Source organism: Chiloscyllium plagiosum, unplaced genomic scaffold (assembly GCF_037043375.1).
Source record: "Chiloscyllium plagiosum isolate Xiang-an unplaced genomic scaffold, Cpla_swu_hap1 HiC_scaffold_6, whole genome shotgun sequence".
Classification (NCBI taxonomy): Eukaryota; Metazoa; Chordata; class Chondrichthyes; order Orectolobiformes; family Hemiscylliidae; genus Chiloscyllium; species Chiloscyllium plagiosum.
In genome coordinates this window covers 36,157,617-36,184,569 of record NW_028270144.1, presented here as the reverse complement: position 1 = coordinate 36,184,569, position 26,953 = coordinate 36,157,617, and positions in this window count along the sequence as shown.

Genomic DNA, 26,953 nt, shown 5'->3' with positions numbered 1-26,953 from the left:
TGACTAGCAAAGGTTTCTTTTTGTCACCTAAGGTGGGTGAGTTCAAAACTAGGGAACATATTTTAAGTTGAGAGGAGAAAGATTTTAAAAGGACATGAGGGGCAAGCTTTTTACACAGAGAGTGGTTAGAATGTAGAATGGACTGCCAGGGGATGTCATGGATGCAGGTAGAGTTTCAACATTTAAAAGACATTTGAATAAGTACATGAATAGGAAAGGTTTGGAGAGATTTGAGTAAAATACAGGCAAGTGAAAATAGTTTAGTTTGGAAACATAGTTGGTGTGGTCTACTTGGACCAAAGAGTCTGTTTCCATTCTGTATGACTCTATATCTCTGTGAAACATATGAAACCCTTATAGTGAATGATAGGATGAATGCAGAATGGATGTTTCCTCCACTATGAGGTGGAGAGCCATGAGACACGGTTCAAAATAGTTTGTAGGAGCAAATTACTGTTGATGCTGAAATACATACTGAAAACAACAAATGCTGGAGATCACAACAGGTCAGGCAGCATCCATGGAGAGACAGCAAACTAACGTTTCGAGTCTAGATGACTCTTCATCGAGCTGAAGTGAAATGTGGAGGGACAGCATTTATGCTATAGTTCAGGGAATTGTTGGTGTGGGTAGTAGGTATAGGGTACTGGTAGAAAAAGGATGTTAGTATTTTACGTTAAGTGATTGGAATGAGAGAATGGCAGAATAATAGTGTGCCTCCTGCCAGACTTGAAAGGGCAGTAAATAGGATGGGGAGAGGAGGACATGATAACAAGGTAAAAGAAAAGAAAGAAATAGTTCACAATTTAAAGGTATTGAACTCAACATTAAGTTGAGAAGGCTGTAAAGTGCCTAGTCTGAAGATAAGATGTTGTTCCTCCAGTTTGCGCTGTGATTCACTGGAATACCGCAACATGCTGAGGACAGATATGCGAGCATGCAAGCAGGATGCTGTGTTGAAATGACCAGCTACAGGAAGGTCAGGGTCCTGCTTGCGCACAGATCAGAGGTGTTCCACAATGCGGTCACCTAGTCTGCATTTGCTTTCTCCATTGTAGAGTAGGCCACATTAGGTGCAGTAAATGCAATACACAAGATTGGAGGAGGTGCAGGTGAAATGTCGCTTCACCTGGAAAAAACTGTTTAGGTCCTTGGATGGTGAGCAGGGAGGAAGTGAAGGGGCTGATGTTGCACCTTCTGTGGTTACATGACAAGGTGCTGTGGAGAGAGGGACTGGTATTAGTGGTCACAGAATGGACTAGGTTGTCCTGGACAGAATCATTCCTGTGAAATGCAGACTGGGGGGAAAGAAGGGAAGATGTTTTTGGTGGTAATATTCTGCTGGAGTTGTCTGAAATGGCGGAGAATGATTTTTTGAATGGGATGAAAAGTGAGGACAAAGGGGATTTAATCACGCTGTTGCAGGTGATGGGAAGGGGCAAGGGCGGTGGCACGGGTGATAGGTAGGATGACTTTGAGTGCCCTGTCAACCACAGTGGGTGGGAAACCATGGTCATGGGAGAAGCAAACCATGTCAGCAGTGCTGTTTTGGAAGATGGGATCATCCAAACAGTTGCAACATAGGCAAAGGAACTGGGAGAATGGGATAGAATCTTTGCAGGATGTGGGATGTGATGAGCTGTGGTGAAGATAGCTATGGGAATGGATGATGGTGGACAGTTTATTCCCCGAAATGGAGACAGAGAGGTCAAGGAAAGGAAGGGAAGCGTTCGCAATGGACAATGTGAAAGTTACAGAGGGGTAGAAATTGGAGGCAAAATGAATGAAGTTTTCACTGTCCTGGTGGAAGCATGAAGCAGAACTGAAGCAGTCATTGATATACTGAAATAAATAATTGTGGGAGGGGGACAGTGTGAGACTGGAACAAGGATTATTCTACATCATCCATAAAGAGGCAAGCATATCTGGAATCCATACAGGTCCCCACAGCCACTCCTTCGTCTTTTAGTTTGTTTCTTATCCTGACTCTGAACTGAGGAGAAATCTCTTTATTCAGAGGGTGGCGTTTCTTTGGAATTCTCAATCCTGTGGTGGTTTTGAAATTTTAGTTATTGCATAAGTTCACAACAAAGATAGAATTTGGATTTTTTTTCATACATTGATTGATTATGGGCATCACTGGCTGGACCAGCATTTGTTGGCCAACTCTAATTACGCTTGAGAAGATGGTTGGCAGGTGCTGACTTGAACCGTTACAGTCCATATACAATAGCTAGACCCACCATGCTATCAACAGGGGAATTCCAGGATTTTGGCCCAGTGACACTGAAGGAAAGGTGACTTGGAAAAGAACTTGCATGTGGCGATGTTCCCATGCTTTCTGATAACCTTGTCCTTCTCAATGGTAGGGGTTGTAATTTTGGAAGATGATGTCTGAGGAACCTTGGTGAATTTTTGTAGTGCATGTTAAAGATAGCCCATACTTCTGCTACTAAGTGTTGGGTTTTAGAAGGACTGACCACTTGTGGATGTGATGCCAATCCAGTGGCTACTTTGCCCTGAATGATGTGAAGCTTCTCGAGTGTTGTTGAAGCTGCCCTCATGCAGACAAGTGGAGAGTATTCCATCACACTCTTGTCTTCTGTCTTGTAGATGATGAACTGTTTTTGTGGAGTCAGGAGATGAGTTGCTCACTGAAGTATTTGTGAACTCTAATCTGCTCTTGTAACCATTGTATTTATAAGACAGGTCAATGCGGTTTCTGTTCAACAGTATACTGATGTTGGTAGTCTGCGATTCAGTGTTCATAATGCCAGTGAACGTCCGTGAATCATTGTTGGAAATAGCATTTGCCTGATATTTGAGTAGCACAAATATTATTTGCTCTTCCAGCCCTACTACTAAATACTCACCCCCTAGTGTGTGCACATGCGCACGTGTGTGTGCACATGCGCACGTGTGTGCGCGCATACACACACGTGTGCGCACATACACACACACACTCCCTCTCTCTCTTTTTCCCCCTTTCTTTCTCTTTCTGTCTTTCTCCCTTTGTCTCTCACACAATTCCTCCCTGCCCAAACATCCTCAAACTATCACTCATGCATCACTGCAGGGCCCAATCTCCCTGCTTATCCATCTTGTTTGCAGTCCTTCCTACTTGAGGAGGAAGAAGTAGCATCTTGTCTCCACACATGCTCCCTGACTTGGAGCTCTTGATGCCCTGCAGACATCTTGTCATCTGTAGCAAATTTCCTGATAATCTTGAGCAGATTTGTCAATGTCCTCGGTGTGCAGGCCTAAATGAACCTACTCACTTTCACACAGCTTGCTGCTCTTCCAATCAGAGGCCACTTCTCTCCTGCAATTGCAGGTGCTAGACCAGTGAACATATCAACAGTAAATGCAGGATAAAAGTGGCACCTGCTTGGAGAAGCAATTCCTTATTGAAAGCTGCACTGTCCTTCCAATATTTTCATGGTCCAGATAAGACCCTTTAGCCTGTTGAACATCATGATCTGTAATACGTGACTAAGAACCCATAAAGCGTCTTTCAGCCGCACTTTGTACCTAGAAGAATAAAGTGAGCACAGGAGAATGCTCACTTGCAATTTTTCTTTCAAGTCAGCCACCATACTGATTTGGAACCAAATATCACTATCACCGAGATAGTATCCTGGAACTCCCCTCAACACCACTGTGAGTGTACTGATGAAACATTGCCTAGAGCAGTTCAGGAAAATGGCTTGACATTGCTTTCTGGAGGACAACAAGGATCAGCCAATGAATGTTGGTTTAACCAGCATCACACACTATCCTGTAACTGAATCAAAAAAGCACTTTTTAAAATTATTTTCACCAGTTTTCTTCACAATGAATCAGAACAACAATGACTCAGCCAGAAGAGAAAATGCTGGAAAATCTCAGCAGGTCTGGCAGCATCTGTAAGGATAGAAAAGAGCTGACGTTCCGATTCTAACTGACCCTTTGTCAAAGCTTTGACAAAGGGTCAGTTAGACTCGAAACATCAGCTCTTTTCTGTCCTTACAGATGCTGCCAGACCTGCTGAGATTTTCCAGCATTTTCTCTTTTGGTTTCAGATTCCAGCACCTGCAGTAATTTGCTTTTATCCAATGACACGCCCAGTTTTTTTTATATATATGCATAAAACACTTTAAATAATTATCCATTCGGCAACAGTGGAAATTATAATTCAATTTTAAAGGCACTTTTAATAGTCAGTTACTAGAGAAAAGATTATAGGCAATTATTTATGAAGAGCTTATCCAGGTAATTAATGCCTGCAAATTTAGCAAGGACACTGAACCATTTTGTGGAGATAAATGCCAAGCAACACTTTTAACAAAATATACTATTTCCCCATGCATTAAAACCAAGAACAAATAATTATTCCTGAAATCATCAATTATAGAAAGTAGGTCATTCAAGTAGTTTCTAGAAAATACTTCTAATGCCTAATCTTATTTATTTCACTGTCGATGTGAATCATTGTTGTGATTAAGAGGCAAATAATTTCCATTCTACAGAAATCTTGTTCTCAGGTTTAATTAGCACAGAATGTTCTCACTTTCATACATACATCTAATTTACAACTGAAAGAGGCTCTTTGACTTCCTATCTTTGAAGCATGTTTCCTCCGCGTTGCTAAGCCTGTTGTTAATTCCCCTATCTGGTGTGCTTAAACTGCTCACATCTAAACACCCCATTCAAGCAACTACCCACACAATCCCATGCATACACACAAAGACGCAAGATATTTATGAAATAATAATTCAAAATGATCAGTTTGAAAAATTCAAAGAAATTCAAATTGTTTCATAGATTGACAATCATTATGTAATTTACATTTTGGCAATTTATGTTTTAATGTCATTGTTATATATTTTTGTTTCCCTTGTTTTACTTACCAATTCAGCTTTAAAACCTAATGCATTGAAAAGCTAGAGCCCATAACTTTAACAAAGAAGTTATTGGCACATCATAAAACAACACAATTGGAAGGGCTCTTATGGTGCATTGTTGTCGTCCCTAACATTGTACAAGAAGATCTGGGCGGATATGCAATCTGGTCTAGAAGTGCATTATAACATGTCCAAATGAGTTGATTAAAAATAATGTAAAAATCTAATTTGCTCATTACACCTGTTATGGAAGAAAACTTACCATTCTTACCCAATCTACTCTAAAATTGACTCCAACTTGGTTGACCGTTAATTGACCTTTAAAGCAGAATGGAAGAAGGCATAGTTTTCATGAATAAGTGGTGAAGAACAATACCTATCAGCTTTAACGGTAATTCCCACAAACAATAATTATAGGTATAAATGTAAAAAGGATAGATAAATGTGATTTATGATTACTTTAGTTTCTTGGGTATGCCAATCATCAAGACCCATTTTTTTTCCCAAAACTATATTTATTCATAACATGCACACAAAAATGGCAGAAGTTGGAAATCTGAAGCAAGAACAAGTGTGCTGTAGAAACACAGCAGGTCAAGCAGCATCTATTGAGAGATAAACAGAGTTAATGTTTCAGAACTGGCAATTGCTGACAAAGGTTGGTAATTATGATGATGATAGGATGAAGGGAGGGAGCAGATAGTGAATAGTGTGCATAGGGACAGACCCCAGAGAGAAAGGGAAAGAAAAAAAGGAGGCAGGCAAACAAAGAGACATCTGTTGTGGAAGTAAGACAGAGGGAGCTAAATGATATGTAGGGTACTATTTGAATATGTGGAGTGCTATGTGAAGAGTGAAAAATGGTATGCCTGTGCAGGGAGCAACCCATACAGTGTAGGAGTTCAGTGTATGAGGGGAGGGTAACCGATATGGATTAAATTGTTAAACGCAATGTTTAATCCTGCCTCAGTGGAAGAAGAGGTGTTTTTCCGCAAACTTGATTTGAACTTCCAAAAGAAGAACTGTAGCATGCCAGGGAACATGATGGTGTGTTAAAATAGCAGGCAATGCAAAGCTTGGAGTAATTTTTATGGACCAAACATAGATGTTTGACAAAGCGGTCACCCAGTTGGCTTTGTGTTTCTCCATTATTGAGGAGACCACATTGTGAGCAGCGAATTCAATTGACTAAATTGAGTGAAGTGCAGGTAAATTGCTGCCTCACCTGGAAGGGATCTCTGGACTCTTGGATAGTGAGAAGGGGAGAGGCAAACATTTAAATGTTGCAACTTCTGTGATTAGATGGGAAGGTGCTGTGGAGTTGTGGAGAGTTGTTGAGAGTGGAGGATGAGCGGACCAAGGTATCTCAGATATCCCAAGGTATCCCTGCAGAATGCTGACAAGGGAGGAGGGAGGAACATGTCTCTGGCATTCATAAATTATTCATGAATCCATTAATAAAGTTTAAACTTCATTGCAATTTGAACATTGCAGAATTTGCAATAAAGTTCAATTTTTCTCCGTATAGCACATTCCACTTCTAAGTGGCCCAGTACAACAATAATCTTTATATTCACAGTATACATTCCAGGTCGGGTACATAGCCAGAATCTCTTGGGTCAGGTAACACAGCAAGCCTTCTGTTTTGATTTCATTTTAAACTGTAAGTGTAAAATCTTTGAAAATCCACGTACAAAGTATGTTTGCTTTCAAATTACATAACTTACATTGAAATTCAGCAAGTCTCCATACATCACATTCCAACTTAACCTCCTTCCAGACAATTTGATATAGCCTCCATAGTTATAATTTACATTCCACGTAAGGCATATGGCATGACATCAAAAGGTTTCAAATGGAACATTTTAGAAAGTTCAACATAAATAAACTTTTGCCCATATGGCATGATCCATTCTGAGATGACTTAATACAATTTTAATAGAATTGATGGTGGTTCAGAATATCACATCAGGTCTAATGGTTTCTATATTTAGTTATTCGTTCGAATTAAAAGAGGGGGAGGAGTTGCTTTGCTGGTCAGGGATGATATCACGGCTGTGCGAAAGGAGAACATTATTTGAGTAGTGAGGCATTATGGGTGGAGCTGAGAAATAAGAAGGGTGCAGTTACATTGTTGGGTCTGTACTATAGGCCTCTCAACAGTGAGCATGAGGTGAAGAACAAATAGGTAAAAAGATTATGGAATGATGTCGAGGCAACAGTGTGGTGGTGATGGGAGATGTAAATTTTCCCAACATTGACTGTGATACACTTAGTGTTAGAGGTCTGGATGGGGCAGAATTTGTAAGAAACATCCAGGAGAGTTTTCTCAAGCAGTATGTCAATAGTCCGACGAGGGAAGGGGCCATATTGGACCTGATGTTGGGGAATGAGTCAGGCCAGGTGGTAGAAGTTGCAGTGGGGGATTTCTTTGGGAACAGTAACCACAATTCTGTAAGTTTTAGACTACTCATAGACAAAGATGAGAGTGGTCCTAGGGAAGAGTACTAAACTGGGCCAAGGCCAATTATGTCAAAATTAGGAAGAGGTGGGAAATGTGGATTGAATACAGCTATTTGAAGGGAAGTCCACATTTGATACATGGCAGGGTTTCAAAGAAAGGTTAAAAATAGTGCAGGATAGGTATGTCCCGTTGAAAGCAAAGGATAGGAAAGGCAAGATTTGTGAACTGTGGAAGACAGGAGTTATTGTACAACTAGCCAAGAGGGAAAGGGAAGTGTACATAAGATCCAGGCAGTAAGAACAAAATGGGCCCTGGAGGAATATTGGGAGAGTAAGGCCAGTCTTAAATGAGGAATCAAGCGGGCTAAAAGGGGTCATGAAATAGCTTTAGTGAGCAGAATTAAGGAAACTCCCATAGTCTTTTATTCTTATATAAGAAACAAGCGGGTAACTAGAGAAAGGGTTGGTCCACTAAAGGGTAGGGAAGGAAGGCTGTGTGTCAAATCTGAGAGGAGGGTGAGACTCTGAATGATTACTTTGCATCAGTGTTCATTGAGGAGAGGGACATGATGAATGTTGAGATTAGAGATAGGAGTTTGATTATTCTGGATCACATAGTAATCCAGAGTTGGGAAGATGTGTTGGGTAGGCTAGAGGTTATTAAGGTGGACAATTCCCCAGGACCAGATGGGATCTATCCCAGGTTGCTGAGGGAGGCAAGAGAGGAAATAGCTGAGGCCTTGACAGATATCTTTGTAGCACTCTTAAACACAGATGAGGTGGCAGGGGATTGGAAGGTTACTCATGTTGTCCCCCTGTACAAGAAGGGTAGTAGGGATATTCTGTGTAACTACAGACCATTGAGCCTGACGTTGGTGGTGGTAAAGTTGCTGGAGAAGGTGCTGAGTGATAAAATTTATATTTGGAAAAGAATGAGCTTATCAATGATAGGCAACATGGTTTTGTGTGGGGGAGATCGTGTGTTCTTTGAGGAAGTGACCAAGTTGATAGATGAAGGAAGGGCTATAGATGTCATATGCATGGACTTTAGTAAGGCGTTTGATAAGATTCCCCATGGTAAACTAATGGAGGAAGTGAAGTCACATGGTGTGCATGGTGTTCTAGCTAGATGGATAAATAACTGATTTAGCAACAGGAGACAGAGAGTAGCAATTGAATGGAGAAAGGTGATCAGTGGTGTACCACAAGGATCAGTTATGGTGCCACTGTTGTTTGCGATATACATAAATGATCTGCAAGAGGGCATCATTAGTATGATCAGCTAGTTTGCAGATGACATGAAGTTTGGTGGAGTAGCAGAAAACATAGGGGACTGCCAAAGAATACAGGAGAATATAGATAGTCTAGAGAGTTGGGCAGAGAAGTCGCAGATGAAGTTCAATTCGGGCAAATGTGAGGTGATACATTTTGGCAAGTCTAATTCAAGAGCAAATTATACAGTAAACAGAAGAGCCTTGGGAAAAGTTGAAGAACAGAGAGCTCTGGGAGTTCAGGTCCATTGTACCCTGAAGGTTGTTGCACAGGTGGATAGAGTAGTCAAGAAGGCATATGGTATGCTTGCGTTCATCAGACAGGGTATTGAGTATAAAAGCTGGCAGGTCATGTTAAAATTGTACAAGACATTGGTTCAGCCACATTTAGAATACTGCGTACAGTTCTGGTCACCACATTACCAAAAGGATATGGACGCTTTGGAGAGGGTGCAGAGAAGTTTTATGAAGATGTTCCCTGGAATGGAAGGTGCTAGCTACGAAGACAGACTGAGCAGGTTAGGATTGTTTTCATTAGAAAAAAGGAGATTAAGGGGGTACCTGATTGAGGACTACAAAATCATGAAGGGTATAGACAGGGTAGATAGAGATAAGCTTTTTCCCAGGGTGAAGGATTCAATAACAAGAGGTCACGCTTTCAAGGTGAAAGGTGAAAAGTTTAAGGGGGATACACATGGCAAGTACTTTACACAGAGGGTGGTGGGTGCCTGGAATGTGTTGCCAGCACAGGTAGTTGAGGCAAACATGTTAGATTCATTTAAGATGTGTCTGGACAGGTGCATGAGTGGGTGGGGAGCAGAAGGATGCAGATGCTTAGGAATTGGGTGACAGGTTTAGACAGTGGACATAATGATCAGCTCAGGCTTGGAGGGTCGAAGGGTCTGTTCCTGGGCTGTAAATTTTCTTTGCTCTTTGTTCTTTTTTCTTTTCTGAAATGCTTGTTTACAAAGAGTAACTGTTATTCAATGCTATTTTATCCAGAATTTTTTTCGTAGAAAAAAAAAGTTAGAGCTATTACCACAGCTTTAGCCTGATAATTTCCAAGCAAGGAGAATAGTATTCCACTACCAGGAGATTAATCTTCTCTCTGACGTCTTAGATGTAAACATAGCCTTTCGCAGGTCCAGGCAGTAAGGTTGATGGTAGCATATGTTCAGTATATCTTTAATTATTGATAGCATAATGTGAAAGCATCAAGATCAGAACTCTATGCCTTTTCACATTCCTGGCCATCATGCTGAATGTTGTGCCTTTGTTCTGCATTTTGTTGAGTTAAAATGTCAGGTGTTAAGTTTGTAGAAAATACTTTGTGTCATAGTTCTCAGGGTCACAAGACTGTCACTGAAAGATCATCAAATTCTTGTCAATGTGACATTGCTCGTTATAATGCTTTAGCTCCCGAGTACTTGGGAAGTATGTGGCAGATCAGTCATTCTGGCTGTATGTCATTATCTGGATGCAGACCACAACTTCTAGTTTTATTGCTCTAATCTTTCTGAATTTGTCCTCTGAGCCTAAATATTGTCTTTGCTATTTTCAAGGAATGTGCTTCTAGTTCAGAGATGAGCACCAAATCTTGCTACGCCAACCCAGGCAACTATTGCTCTGGACAGAATTTCAACTCCCTAGTCATCTTACATCACTTCATCAATTTTTGGATGAGACTTAGATATGAACATGCTTTCCTACTGAGCAGAGATCTTTGATAGCTCTGCAAGATTAAAAGAATTTCATTAGTTTACCTGACAGTGTGTTTAAGAGTTGTAGTGATCTTGTCCTTGACTGTGAGAATTTTACCTCATGGTCATTGCAGTTTCAATTCGGATGGATGAATTTTGATCGAACAACTTTGTGCCGAGATGACACATCAATCCTCCCAAGTCTCCATGTCTCCCTGAGGTATGCTCTGATTTTAACTTCCACAGTTCTGCCTGCTCAATGTGTTGCAAAACCTGTACTAAAGTGAAATGATCTTTAGTTTGCAAGGAATCTGAAAGTGTCCTGTCCGGCATGCCAACAATTATACGTTTGCAAATTAAATCAACGTCAAACCTCTATAGCTGCAAATACTTGCTTATTAGTATGAATCATTTACAAATGAATTGGTTTATTCCATGGCCTCAACCTTCCTTGGTTGAAGTTTGCCCACTCAATTCCCAGGTCTTCTTGTCTTTAAGATAGGTATCAAATACATCTAGAACTTTGTATTAGGATGCTGAAATCTTCTGGATGCCTTCCTTCTCCCTGATGATATGATCCACTATGGATGCAATGGCACACAGAAAGGAATAGATCTGATATTTTAGAACTGGCTGTTGTAATATGAATCTGTTTGGTCCTATACATGGAAAAGGTTAACAACATATTTTCATCTTTTTCGAATTTAGCTTGTGAATGGGTGTATCCAAGTGGTAATTTTCAGATTCAATTCAGTGTAGTTAAGGGAAGACTCGACAACAGTAATTTGCTTAAATATGAATATTTATTGAATAATAATAAAAGGTGGGAAAGAAAGGAAAAAGTAAAAGACTCAACTATGAACATTTATTAAGTAATAAATGAAGATGAAAAAGGAAGGAAAAGAAAGCAATGAGCGTCATGCCTTCCTGCATGTTGGGGACCCCTTGATTGATGCTGAAAATGTGTTGCTGGAAAAGCGCAGCAGGTCAGGCAGCATCCAAGGAACAGGAGAATCGACGTTTCGGGCATAAGCCCTTCTTCAGGAATGCTCGAAACGTCGATTCTCCTGTTCCTTGAATGCTGCCTGACCTGCTGCGCTTTTCCAGCAACACATTTTCAGCTCTGATCTCCAGCATCTGCAGCCCTCACTTTCTCTCAAAGACCCCTTGATTGATAGCTAGTCTGCAGGCTTAGATTTGTTCCTGGCTCAGTTCATGATCTTGGTTCAAGATGAAGTCCAACGACTTGGAACAAAACTCTATCTTTCTTACACAGCATCACAAACTACTAACACAGAGAACAAGCTGAGCACGTACAGAAAAAAACTTTGATTATGCCATCTTTGGCATGTACAGGAATGCTCACAGGGCTCATCTGAGGTCTCGCAGCTGTCAAATACCATCAACAAGTTTAGCCCTTCAGCCAAACCCATACGAAGGTGACTCATTTGCCAATGAGGTTGGAAAATCATTTGTGAATGGTAAACTGAAGACATTTTCAAGAAAATAACCTGCTTGGGGAGCAAATGGCTTAAGTTTGTTCACTAAGTTGAGTTTCATAGACAGCAGGTAAATAGATGGGAAGGGGTCAAGATCAGGCTTCAGTTGAAAAGATTCATATCAGCTGAAGTTCAGTTGAGTTTGTGGCAGTGTCCAGGCTGTCTGGGCTGGAAAGGAGTCCTGAATTCTTTTAGCAGTTCAAGCAGACAGGACTTTTCTTAATATTCATTTCGGAATTAACTTAGTCAGTGTCTGTATATCTTGGAATGAGACTTAATAAAGTGAATGACACCTTGTAAATGTGTAGAAAGTCTGAAAGTAAATATTTGTTATCTAGTAAGAAACTAACAGTTAAGATAGAAATGATACTTCACTGGGGTTGAGTGTCCATAGGACAAACAGGTTATAAGACCATAAGACATAGGAGCGGAAGTAAGGCCATTCGGCCCATCGAGTCCACTCCGACATTCAATCATGGCTGATGGGAATTTCAACTCCACTTACCCGCATTCTCCCCGTAGCCCTTAATTCCTTGTGACATCAAGAATTGATCAATCTCTGCCTTGAAGACATTTAGTGTCCCAGCCTCCATTGCACTCTGCGGCAATTCCACAGGCCCACCACTCTCTGACTGAAGAAATGTCTCCGCATTTCTGTTCTGAATTTACCTCCTCTAACTCTAAGGCTGTGTCCACGGATCCTAGTCTCCTCGCCTAACGGAAACAATTTCCTAGTGTCCACCCTCTCCAAGCCATGTATTATCTTGTAAGTTTCTATTAGATCTCCCCTTAATCTTCTAAACTCCAATGAGTACAATCCCAGGATCCTCAGCCGTTCCTCATATGTTAGACCTACCATTCCAGGGATCATCTGTGTGAATCTCTGCTGGACTCGCTCCAGTGCCAGTATGTCCTTCCTGAGGTGAGGGGACCAAAACTGGACACAGTACTCCAAATGGGGCCTAACCAGAGCTTTATAAAGTCTCAGTAGCACAACGGTGCTTTTATATTCCAACCCTCTTGAGATAAATGACAACATTGCATTCGCTTTCTTAATCACGGACTCAACCTGCATGTTTATCTTTAGAGAATCTTCTACTAGCACTCCCAGATCCCTTTGTACTTTGGCTTTACGAATTTTCTCACCATTTAGAAAGTAGTCCATGCTTATATTCTTTTTTCCAAAGTTATATTTTTCTCTTTGCTGTTTCAGACAAGACCTTTGCAAATTGTATTATATTTGTGTACGGACTGTTGTGTTTATTTTGTTTTGTGTAATATATGTTGATGTCTTTGGTTAAAGTGCATTGGCAACCTTACATGAATAGATTCAGTGACTGACCACCATAGTAACTAACTTTTGAAAATATAATTTATGATCTATTGAGCCATTTTCACTCTGGGTTGTGAATTTTCCAGTACCACTGTCCGCAGGGATCCTAATACTTTTAAACTCACACTTCCAGCACTCCCAGTGTTGCCATTGCTGTGGACTACCAATGCCTCTGAATGGTTAGGGAAGTCACAGCAGCTGTGACTTAATATCAGTTCAGGTGTGTGGCTCCTACTAAGATTATTCTTTATTTTGCTTCTTTCTTCTTTGTAAAGTTGAGCTTCCTCTTTTGAATCATTTGCCTTGGTTTTCACCTACAGAATTCAAATCTGTGATATCAGGTACCTTAACCTGCAGCCTCTGGCATTGCTTCCATGTATGAGATCTTTGTCCTTATTCTCTACAAGTTATGACTAAAGTAGATCTCCCCTAATCCACATGTGTTTTGGACAAATGCCACTGTAAGGTTTTCTTTAACCACTTTATTTACAGGTACTGTAAAGTTTCTTTAAACACTTTATTTACAGCTAGTGCAACTAAAATGAAGGTAAGCAACATGCCAATTCCATTCTCCTTTTGCTGAGATCATATGCTTACATCATCATTTACTCAGGCTACTTATCATAAACTTTAAACCATACCTTGATCCAACTTCTTCTCTTGTCTGCCACCTTTGAATGGCAGTGCTATGAATCAAAAGCCAAAATACTCTGTGACAAACAGTAAGATTATGATATCAACAAAATCCTTCACTGTGAACTTTAACTGAACTCTCAAAGTGAAGTTTGCAGAGAAATAAAACCAAACAAAGAATGCGTAAAATTTATCCAGGAAATCAGCAACTGACCTACCAGTAGCTATTTAACTAGTGGTGGAAAAAAAGGGCTTTCTTTATCTGAAATGGCACACAAAGCATGAAGCATGGACAAATGCAAATTCATCTCTGCCTTGTCCTCCTGAAGATCCTTAGGATCCAGCACACTGCCTTCAATTCAATGAATGTTACTTTATCAGCACATTGTGACCCAGAATGACAAATTTTCACAAGATGGGAAGGAGATCAAGATCATGCTTTCCAGGCTTTAAGTGATGACAACTGCATATTTCATACTATACTAACTGAACGCCATACACAAGGTTCAATCATTCTCCAGGATTATTGTTGAGCAATGTTAACGTACTGAAGTTGTGCCTCACGTCCCTGGATAGATCTTAGTGTTGTAGCAAATCTTACTTTGATAGACTTCATAGTCTTCATACAATAACAGATCTTCATAAAATCTGAATATCTATTTAACATCATGTTGGAGGTAACCCACAGAAAATGCTAGAGATACTCAGGACTTGTGAATAGCGAAAGAGTTAATCTTTAAGGTTGGAAGTTTAATGACACAGTGGAAAGAGGGATTGAGACAAATCTGCTGCAAATAATTAACGAAAACCAATTCCTATGTTGCACGAAATAGTATCTTAAAACATAGAACATAGAACAATACAGCACAGAACAGGCCCTTCAGCCCACGATGTTGTGCCGAACATTTGTCCTAGCTTAAGCACCCATCCATGTACCTATCCAATTGCCGCTTAAAGGTCACCAAAGATTCTGACTCTACCACTCCCACAGACAGCGCATTCCATGCCCCCACCACTCTCTGGGTAAAGAACCCACCCCTGACATCTCCCCTATACCTTCCACGTCAACCCACCCCTGACATCTCCCCTATACCTTCCATCCTTCACCTTAAATTTATGTCCCTTTGTAATGCTGTTGCACCCGGGAAAAAAGTTTCTGACTGTCTACTCTATCTATTCCTCTGATCATCTTATAAACCTCTATCAAGTCACCCCTCATTCTTCGCCGTTCCAACGAGAAAAGGCCTAGCACTCTCAACCTATCCTCGTACGACCTATTCTCCATTCCAGGCAACATCCTGGTAAATCTCTGCACCCTCTCCAACAAAAACTTTGAAAGGTAGAAGTGGTGTACAATTGGAGTACTGAATTCAACGTAGCGTTAAAATAATTGCATTTTACTGCAAGTTAAATAGGTATAGCTCTCACTTTAATATTTCCTGGTCTAGAAACTTGATCATGCAATATTATTTTTCAGATGCAAACTCAATTGTTATCATTAGGATATTATGGGCAACACATGTGCATGTAATTCTGATCAGAAAGATATTGCCCTCCAGTTTGGTGAAGGTAGATTTGTAAAACATAATTTTTACCAGACTTCAACCATAGTAAAGGAAATATTGTATCAAATATTAGTCAGACCACATCTTCAGTTGACGCATCTGATTGGGACCCATATATTACTAAAAGCATTCAGGTTTTTGGAATATTTCAACAACTGGTCACTCACGTTTTTACAAAGATGTTGAGGTACAGTCGAGTCTCCATTGGTCATATGATAAAACTGGCCCAGTCTCCATGACTGAACTAAGTCCCAAGGCTTGATATGCCTCTATAAAATTTTAAATGGGCAGTTCAATATATCTAAACATTATATGCAGCCCAAAAGTGAATGACCCCTCAAGAAGAGCTCACAACCAACTGCTCATATTTTACATGCTCCAATGTTAACTCCTTTTCAATCAAGAACAATAAAGGGATGGAACAACCTTTCACAAACCTTAATCCCCATACGCTTAGAGAATTCATATCAGTAAAACCTATTTCAAGTTGTTAATCAACATGAGCATCAATGGCACTGACTGTTCACCTCTATCAAAATTTCCAGTTAGAAGACTGCAGAGAGAAACCTTATCAAATATTAAATACAGACAGTTCTTTTATAATGCAATGGTTGTATTTTTCTGCAACCCCATGTTATAGAAAAATCATGCTTTAGAAACAGTGTTTAAAGTGTTGGTGCTGTAAATCGTGCTATAGTCAACACACATTTTAAAAGTTAGTGCTGTAGAAACAGCATCCCCAATTTATCAATCGCGTTAAAGTGAATTCACATTGACGCAATGCATGTTACAACAGAATGACCTGTATAAAGATATGCTGGTCAAAGTGTAACCTCTGTGCATAAATAATACATTATTTAATTTTCTAATTGAGTTTGTGTCATCAGATGAATTCTAAAATAATTAATAAGCAAAAAAGTCTTAAGTATGACTCTATGAGTCTAATTTTTGTTATAGTATTATACTATAATATTTGATGATTCAGCATTTGCTAATCATAATTTGACAAACATCTTTACCTACTCAGGACCTTGAATCAGTATCAAATTATCTTGCCACCTGCATTAGACTTTTCAATAAATATGGTATGGAATGCCAAATGCCTACAAACCCTATACTGCAATATTGGAATAAAAGGAGTAATGTTAGGTCATAAACTGTAATATTAAGCTGTAAGATGCAATGTTAAGACAGATTATGCAGAACAAAGTGATCAGCTGCAAAATCAGTCCATAAACTCTGTTGTTAAATCATAAGCTGTAATATTAAGGTGTAAATAGTAAAGTTGAGACAGAAGCAAAAATATCAAAAGGCACGCTGTAAGAAAGTGTTGCTATGGTGCCATAGCGGTAAAAAAACATAAGAACGTAAGAACTAAGAGCAGGAGTAGGCCGTCCTGCCCTTTGGGCCTGCTCCACCATTCAGTAAGATCATGGACTCAGATTCACTTACCCACACTCTCATTGTATCCTTTAATTCCTTTATTGTTCAAAGAAATATCTACCTTAGCTTTAAAAATGTTTACTGAAGTAGCATCAACTACATCACTGAGCAATGAATTCACAACCCTCTGGGTGAAGACATTCCTTCGCAATTTAATCCCTAATCTGTTCCCTCTAATTTTGAGGCTATGCCCTCTTGTCATAGCTTCACTTGCCAATGGAAACATCCTCTCACCTCTCTCTAATCTATTCCCTTCATAATTTTATGTATTTCCATAAAATTCCACCTCATTCTTTTGAATTCCAATAAATATAATCTCAATGCACTCAGTCTGTCCTCACAAGCCAACCACCTCAACTCCGGAATCAACCTAGTGAGCATCTTCGCAACCTTCCCACCCACCCCGGCCACCTCATTATGCACCCCCCCCACCCACCCCACCTCCCCACCCCCACTGCCAGTCAATCCTTTCTCAAGTCAGGAGACTAAAACTGCACACATTACTCCAAGTATGGGCTCACTAGCACCTCGTACTGCTGCAACATAACCTCTCTGCTCTTAAACCCAATTGTTTTAGTAATGAAGGTCAAAATTCTATTTACCTTCCCAATTACTTGTTGTACCTATAGACCAATCTTCTGTGATTCATATGACATCCAGGTTCCTCTGCATAGCAGCATGCTGCAACTTTTTTACCATTCAAGTAATATCCTTTTTACTATTACTCCTACCAAAATGGATGACTTCACATTTATTTACACTGTATTCCACTCTTTCAATGTATCTATGTTCTTCTGTAAAGTTTCACAGCACTCAGCACACTTTGCTCTGCCACTCATCTTAGTGTCATCTGCAAACTTTGACATTCTACACGTGGTCCCCAACTCCAAATCACCTGTATAAATTGTCAATAATTGAGGTCCCAACACTGATCCCTGAGGCACACTACTAGTGATTGTTTGCCAGCCAGAGTAGCTCTCATTTATCCCCAATCTATGCTTCCTGTTAGTCAACCAATCCACACTAATACTTTAACCCTAACGCCATGTATCCTTATCTTATATAGCAGCCTCTTTTGTGATACCTTGTTGAAGGCCTTTTTAAAAATCTAGATGCTCCACATCCATTGGGTCCCTGTTGGACTATAACCTGGTGTGATGTGATTTTTAACTTTGAACACCCCAGTCCAACACCAGCATCTCCAAATCATGGGTTCCTATTGTCCACCTTACTCCTAATGTCATCATAGAATTCCAAAATATTTGTCGAGCGTGATCTGCCCTTCATGAACCCATGCTGCATCTGTCCAATGAGACAATTTCTATTGAGATGCCTTGTTATTTCTTCCTTTATAATAGACTCAAGCATCTTCCCCACTACAGACGTTAAGCTAACAGGTCTGTAATTCCCCATCATTGTCTGACTACCTTTTTAATCACTGGCATCACAGGGCGTGATACAAGATGTCTGAAACTCTTTAACTGGATCTGGGGAAGGTTGACTGATACAAGCTGGTCAGATTGCCACTGAAAAGAGCTGCAAATGAACTCCTTGCAGGACAATTTGCTGGTGGGGAGGGTTTAAGCTAACTTTGCAGGGCTGTGCGACCCAGGAGAAAATATTAGAGAATAGTAACTGTGCACAAAATACCTGGAGAGGGTGATGGTATTGTTTCAGAAGAACATAGCAGTACAGGAGAAAATAGATGTCCGATGTTCAAGGACAATTATGTTCAATTTGGCAAGAATTAAGGAAAGAGTTGGAAGCATGTATCATAAAAACATCATTAAGAGAGTGACATTTGATAGACTACCAATATTGAAGAATTTTAAGTTCCAAATATGGGTGAAGAGCAAAAAGGATTAAGCACTCTTGATTGCTTTCAGGGTAATTTTCTAACTGGACACTGCTTATGCCTGTGAGGCTTTTATGTTCCACAGTGCTGATATTGACTACTAGTATCTGTTGTTTGGTCTACTGTTTTTTTTATATGTGTCATGTGTGTCAGACAGAATAGGTTTGGTTGTTCTTCAGTGCTAAGATTGTCCTTCTCTCAGGATATGTCTGTGTCTCCCTTGTTTCTGCTTCCAGCATCTTTTGAATGCCTCTCTCCAAAGTCAGATCTTCTTGTGGGTTGAAATAAATCTGACAAATGTTCATCAATATTATAATAGCAATTCTGTCTCTTATGAATACTAATTTCTGTTCTCCATATTTATGGTCTTCCACTTATCTGTGGAGGATACTACTGAAATTTTTATAGATTCCCTTGAGATGCCAACGACTTCTGTTAAATCGTGTTCTTTTAAGAACTTTATTTTCTCTCAGGTTAAATAAACCATCAAAAATGGTTAGAACTTCTTCTGAAATATTTCCAGCTTTATTCATGTTTTTGTGTTTTATAATGTCATTACTGTGGGTCCTATTGAATACAATATACCTGTTTAATTTAAGATTCGGTATTTAATGTTGAAAAAAAATCTGAGTCTTAAGAACTCTTTAAGCCAAAATGTCTAATTTTGAATTTTATTTGTCACATCCCCAATGTTAAATCTTTGTGGCATTATTTCTCCTGGCATTTTCTTTTTAGCATGGCTAATTATTCATCTTTCTTTAAATCTGCAATAACTCAAAACTGTTGATAATCTGCAGGATGTTTAAGCTTTAATATTCCAGTACACTGATGCTGCCTTCATGTTCTGCTGACAACATTTAATACTTTTGCATGACAATAATACTGTCTGCATGTTCTTGTTTCACAAGTTTTTAAACACTGGACAATGGCAGTGCTGTACTGTTTTCTTCTAGCAATGTTTTTGATTTGGAACATGGTAATGCTAAACCTCTCATACTTTTTTAAATGGTAAAATTGTATCTCTCTCTTGCTTGTGGGAGTTTCTCTCCTTTTTATGGTAGTTTTCAACCTTGTCTAAATAAAACTGAGGTACTTCCATTTAGTGCAGAGAAGATGGAGATTTTCCACTTTTTTGAGGGAAAAATTGAAGATTTCCTCCCTTTCATGTTCGAATACACATTGTAAATCATTCTCCCTGATTATCCAAGTCAATGTTTATGGCTAAAACCTTAACAATCTTCTGACTAAATCTACTAAATTTAGATTGTGCATCTCACAATCTTATACTAGTGTTAAATTTCTTCCATCTCCTTCTATTAAACTATCTTTTAATTTTTTTTTAAAAATTGCTCTTTTGTCACTTAAATCTCCTTTATGATATTTCCAATGCTTCAGCCAGTGTATTATTTTATTTAACTGGCCTTGGCTTTACTATTGTAGTTGTGTTCCTGGTGCCTGTTCATGTTGGAGGAAATACGCAGTGTTACTGCTCCTTTTTCATATCTGTCATTCCACCTTTGTCCTTTGCACCACTAATTTTAAGTATTTTCCCTTGTCCGCTTGGGTTTTTGCTCTACTCATCAAGCTCCAAGATAATCCCCTCTCTGCTAAACTTCAAATTCGGAGTGCCCTTACAGGCCCTTCTTTACTACAGACTGCAACTTCCAAGTGTGAATAGTTTTTATCTTTATGCTCTCATCAGCTGCCACTGTCTTTCCCGTGCCTAAAGGTTTAAGCCTGGATTGCAGATTTTTTTTTTGTTGTTATTGCTCAGCAAGTTCTCAAATATTGGAGCATAGGGGCTGTTGTAAACTATTTAGCCCCTTAAGTCTGCTGCGCCAATCAATAAGGTCTTGGCTGATCTCTGGCCTAACTCCATATACCTGCCTTAGGTGCTTTTCCATTGACATCCTTGCTTAATAAAAAAAAGTCTGTTTCAGATTTAAATTTAACAATCGAGTTAGCACCAACTGCCATTTGAAGAAGAGGATTCAAATCCTCAACTACTTTTTGTGCATAGAGTTTAAAAATCACATGACACCAGGTAAGCGTCAAATAGGTTTATTTGGAAGGAACGCTGCTCCTTCATCAGGTAGCTAATGAGGCGGGATCATAGAACACAGAATTTATAGTAAAAGATCAAACGCTATAATACTATAAAATCTGACAAAGGAACAATGCTCCGAAAGCTAGTGCTTCCAAATAAACCTGTTGGACTATAACCTGGTGTTATGTGATCTTTAACTTTGTCCACCCCAGTCCAACACTGGCACCTCTGCTTTGTGCATAGAAATACTTTGCAACATCTTTTGTGAATGGTCTGGCCCTAATTATTAGACTATACAGCCAAGTTCTAGAATCTTTAACTAGTAGATTATTGTTAGCTGCCCTATCACTTCCTTAGGTGTGGTGCCTAAATTTGTTAACAGTATTCCAAGTGACGTCTAAGATTTTGTAAAACTGAGCAAAATGTCTGCACCCCATATCCATCCCTTTAGATAAAAAGGCCAGCATTCCATTAATCCTCTTTCCGATTTTCTGCATTCTGTTCATGGCTTTTTGAAGAGATATGCACTTAAACCCAAAGTCCTGTTGGACATCTACTGTATTTAACCTTCTGCCTTCAAAAAAACAACCTGATTTATCCTTTTCTCGGTCAGAAACAGATAGCATCACACTTGCTTCGATTAAAACCGATCTGCCACAGCTTTGCCCATTCATCTAATCTCTTAATATCCTGTTTAAATTTTATGCTGCCATCAACACTGCTTGCAATTCTGCCCAATTTTATGTTGTCAGCAAATTTAGATATTTGACTTTTAATCCCACTCTCAGCCTTCAGAGGGCTATTAGTACTCTTAACCAGTCACTTTCCCTTTATATAACAACACAGTCTGTTATTGTCTTTTATGTCCTTTGTAAGTTTCCTTTCATATTTCTTTTTAGCTACTGTCATAAGCTGCTTTGTGGCCCTTTGTTGGACTTTGTTTTTCCCATAGTGTGGGATCTCTACAGTTTGCATTTTTATACACCTTGTCTTTTAGTTTTGTGCTGCCCCTTACCTCCTTAGATGTCCATGGCTTTTTTTTGTGTTAGGTGGAACTTTTCCTTATCATGGGTACAAAATGCTTCTAAATAGCATTAAATGTTTCTTTGAACACCAACTACTGTACTTCAGTTGTTTTACTTTTAGCAGGGCTACCCATTAAAGTTTATCTTACTTAGATTCAAACTCTAGTTTCTGACTTTCCTTATCTCTTACAAACATGATCATGTTATTATCACTATTTAACAAATGCTAATGAACAACATGGTCAATAATCATATCAGGCTCATTACGTGATTCAATATGATTTGTCTTCTTGTCACATCCTAGGTATATTACTGTCAGAAAACACCTTAGACACCTACTAGAAGTTCACAAACTTTCTGGCAGGTGCTTGTTTGTCTTTCCCAGACTATTTTAAGATTAAAATCCCCCATTAACACCACTTTTCCTTTACTACATAGTTGCTTAATTTCAGAATTTGTACGATTTGCTGACTGTATGTTTGTTCATGTACTTGCAACTGCTGACTGTGAATATGTTTTAAAATTTCAATTTTCTTCTGATGTTTTTCCATGAGTCAAATAAACATTTTTCACCATTGTTATTTTGAGGGTTTTAAGAATGTGCTCTGGTGCCAACCACTAACAACTTATAGTTAAGGTAGAGAACTACTAATCCTCATTTCTATAATTGATCTACAGACCTGTTTGATTAATTGTGATGGAGTTTGAATCACTATTGTATCTTAACAAGAAGAGGCATTTGCCTAAATAACAAGCAGTAGTTTATTACTTAATAGCAATAGGCATAAATTATTTTGACTACTTAGACATAATTACTAAGACTAACAGGAGCCAGTGATAATGCATTTGACACAGTTGGGATGTCAACTGAACTCCTCAATTCTCCACCCAGGACTCTGACATCATCAGATTGAATGGGATCTAATGTAGTCTACAAGCATTAATGTTTTCAGAACAATTACCTATTGCAAGTACCTACACTTTAAAGTGCAGTGGTATGATAGTCTAAATATTGTGGAGCTGAAACTGCACAAATGTTTCACTCCCTGTTATCCCATTAGTTGTGTATGTTCATTGCTTAAGACATTGCTGTAAGGTGCATGCAATGATTTCAGTTAATTAGTAACTTCCAAAATTTGGGCTTGAATATTGCACTCTTCAATGTTGAGCACTTACTCAAATATTATTCGAACTGATAACACTTCAATTTTAAGGTCACATCATGTAATAATATCTCCTCCAATCATTATAAATAATTTATATTTCTCCTAATTTTCTTGTTAATAATAAATGTATGGAATAACTGTGATAGTAGAAATGTAATCATCAATTATTTAATCCAATTTCCTTTATCTCTTTTTCTTTCTGGAAAATTGCTTAATAGTTACGTTTGTGGATCGTTATATTATATAATTAAAGATTGGAAATACATTTTCTCAACAACTGACTAGAAAAGCAAATTGTCTTTTGCATCCTGAATTAATGATAATTAATGCTCCCATCAGCACCTGGTTGTGTTCCATTCACTGTGTGTTATTTTATCTGTAGAATATTTGTATAAGAGACAAAACAATAGAGCACATTTTTGTTCCAATAATGTAGATATTTAGAAGCTTTGTGGAAGTTATAACACTGAGAACAATGCTATCATTCCATACAATTACAAATACATTTTTAAAATATCTTTATGCACTTACAAAAATATTAACTTCATCCTTTAAGTGCAGGTACAAATATCACATTGGACATTTTAAATATCTAAGTCTTTATATTTGGTGCCTTGGAGGAAGATGAATTAAAAGCATTAAACATAGAAGGCACAGAAACTTCAGAATTCCATTAGCTTTCCTTTCTTATTGTGAAATATCACTTCTACAGCCCCCAACCTCATCTTCAACATAAATATCAGATTTTCCTAGCTGCTATCAGTTATGATGAAGTTTCACCAGATTCTAAACACTAACTCTGCTTCCTTCCCATTGATGCAGCTAGACCTGCTGTCTTCTCCCGTAATTTCTGTATTTGCTTAGAGTTACCTAGTTTTAAATGAAACCCAAGTAAAATTGGATCACAAATGAAATAGGCAGTTCATTCAACCTTATCCATTCCCTACCGGTTTTATTACATTAAATTTGCACTCAGGTAATTTCAACAAGCTTCTGGTAACATTATGTGGCTACAAAGTGGGTTAGTATCGAATATATGAAAATACAAAAGAGGTATAGCGAACTCTAGTGTGAAATATGTCATTGCAACATGTTTAAAATGTGAGAACTGCAATGTTAGCTATGTTTCCAATGACGAGAGTAACTAGGTACAAATATCAAGAGTGGTTATAAAATATTCTACTTTGCAAATCTTTTAAAATAAACAATCATTGACAATATGAGTAAAATGCTGTGTCTAGTAATGACATTTTGTGTGTTTGTAATTGTTTACAAAAGAAATAAAGTCAACAGTTAAAAGAATCATTGATATATCCATGCTTTGAAATCGTTACTGGCGTTAAAGTGCTCATTCTGCTCAATGGTCTGTAAGTAAAAATCAATTGCTATTCCAAATCCTTTCTGGTATTCCTAAGTACAGAGATAAATGTTTTTCTCCAAAGTACAATGACTATTATTTTCATGAGCAGTGGGCAGAATGTATATGCACAGAGGAAACAATTATAATGATTGCTAGAAACTGAATGGTGCTCTTGATGAATTCTAAACTAATTATTAGAATCCTAATCCATTTATTGAAATGGATGTCTTCTTACATTGAAGATTGTGATAAACCTGGCCATAAACTATTGCTATTAGAAACCTTGTGAATTATTGGTCACAATAATGTTCTCACTGAGACTTAGCTTATTGCACAGTTCCTTTGAGTGGCTTGTTGTATGCACGGCCTCCTCCCAAAGAAAACATGGTCATTTCAGCTCCCAAGCTACAGCTGTCAATGAATACTGTCACAAGACTGGCCTACCATGATGGAAATGACTGCCCGGGAGCTGGGATTGTGGCCCTCCTCACAGACGATGAGAGGCAACATCAATTTTCATTTACACATGCTCCCTTATTTTCTATGAGGAGCTGAAAGGATGAGAAATTATTCCTTCCGTGAGAGGAGTTGGTACCTCATGGGCCATGGACTTCTCAACCAAACATTTGAGTAAATTCATCAGGGTGGCCGGTGGGCCAGGTTTAATAGATATTCACTCCTGCCACTCTCATCAGGAAAGTTCTTACACTTTCTGAGCAAATATCCTCTGAGGTTAAAACTCTGCAATTCCTCTTAGTTCAGGGTTCATTGGGAATATTTGGTATCTTTAAGTTAAATGCTTAAGCAAATTCCAAGTTGATATGAAGTCATTCAAATAAAGAGTTTTTAAATTGATAACCTCACTTGGAGAGGTGACAAGTGCAGCTGATATATGAAAGGCTAAAACTCACTTCTGTACAATTAGGGCGGTAGACCACTGTGGATATCTAGCAAGCCCAGCATATGGACCATGAGTGAGCACAGCATGTGGATCTCGAGTAAGCCCAGTGGAGACCTCGATCGAGCCCAGCATGGAGGAGAGAGGGCCCAGCGTGGATCTCGAATGAACCGTTAATTTCTGGGGCAAGCACAGGACCTGGCATTAGATGCGGTGGTTGCTAGATTGGCTGAGTCAACATCAACAAACTAGGCCCAGTGGAGAAAGATGCCAGCCAAGGATCGGTGACCTCGCCACTGGTTGTGTCCGGCACTGGTGGCAGTAAAGCAGCGATGGAAGGGTATCACAGCAACATCAACAGAGGTAGGCCTGGTAGTGAGAGATCTGATTCCAACATTGATTGGTCCAGTAGAGGTGTGGGCAAAGCAGTGTTTGAGGAGTATCAGCCTAACAAGGAAAGATGGCAGCTGAGGATTGGCATTGTTTGGGTCCGGTGTACACAGTGGTGAAGCGGTGGAGGATGGATGGTGGGGCAGGCATCGTTGATGATGATGAGCGAGTTCTGGACTAATCGACTACCTTGAAGGTATATCTTTCTTTTCATTCCTTATTCGTAAGTTATGCAAAATGGCGCTGAATCATGGTGACAAATTGAAGCTTTTTACTGTACTTTATTGTATTCATACTGTAAAATACACATAACGAATCATTCATTCATTCAATTGGAGGTTGCTGTGTTGAAGCTGGCACTAAGCTGTGATTATGATGGGACAGAGAAAGGGAAGATTTATTTTTTGCTGAACTGTAACATATCATCCAGTCTTTGAAAGGGAATGACTGATCTGAGAGCCTTTGATGTACACGGCGCATGCTTTCTTGCAGCCTTCAGTTTAATAACCTCGGGAATGAAATTACAACCAGTATTCTGACCATGTATACCATGATGTTATAATATTATCACAGCAAACAATTGTTAAGTACAATTTTGTACAACCTCAGATATAAAATTGGGGATAAGATAAAATCATGACAAGTTCAATCTTGAACTGTTCTTACTTAAGCCATTAAAAAGAGCACATTGTGAGAATGAACTTTTTTACTTCAAAAAGAGCAGGGCCAGAAATACAAACGTTTGTCACATGAATCAATATATCATTTTGACTGAGGTTACGTGGAAAACTATATCATAGCATAATAGAGATTCTATTTGATGTGTATCAGTTAGTGGTAACAATTGACTCTGTGTATGCAAAAACGTGCTACTTGTCACAAAAATACTGACAGATTTATTTTCTTCAAAGTTATTCCCTTTCTCCTGACAAAAAAACAAAACAGGTGCAGATGTAATTAATGTCTAGTCAATGGAGTGGAAGGATTGTCATTCCCACAAAAGGTTTTTTAGATACCAATCCTTCTGGTATGATAGATAGCAGTGAATTCCCAAGTATGTGAGTTAATACTTGTGGATTATGAATCATTATGGTGCCATAGTCAGAAATTTAGTCCTTCGAGCTAGTATTGACAATCATGAAGAAATGGACTTGGCTGAGGAATCATAACTAAGTTTTAAGAACAACACAAAAATTTTCTCTGGCTAACCCATGAGGTTCCTTAAACAAAAAGAGAAGTAATTCTCAATAGATCTATGGCGATATGTACAACGTCACTTGTTAAGTAAACACTATGATGTGGACGTGCTGAAATTGGACTGGGGTGGACAAAATCAGAAGTCACACAGCACCAAACCCTCACCTGATGAAGGAGCAGCATTCTGAAAGCTTGTGATTGCAAATAAATCAGCTGGACTATAAC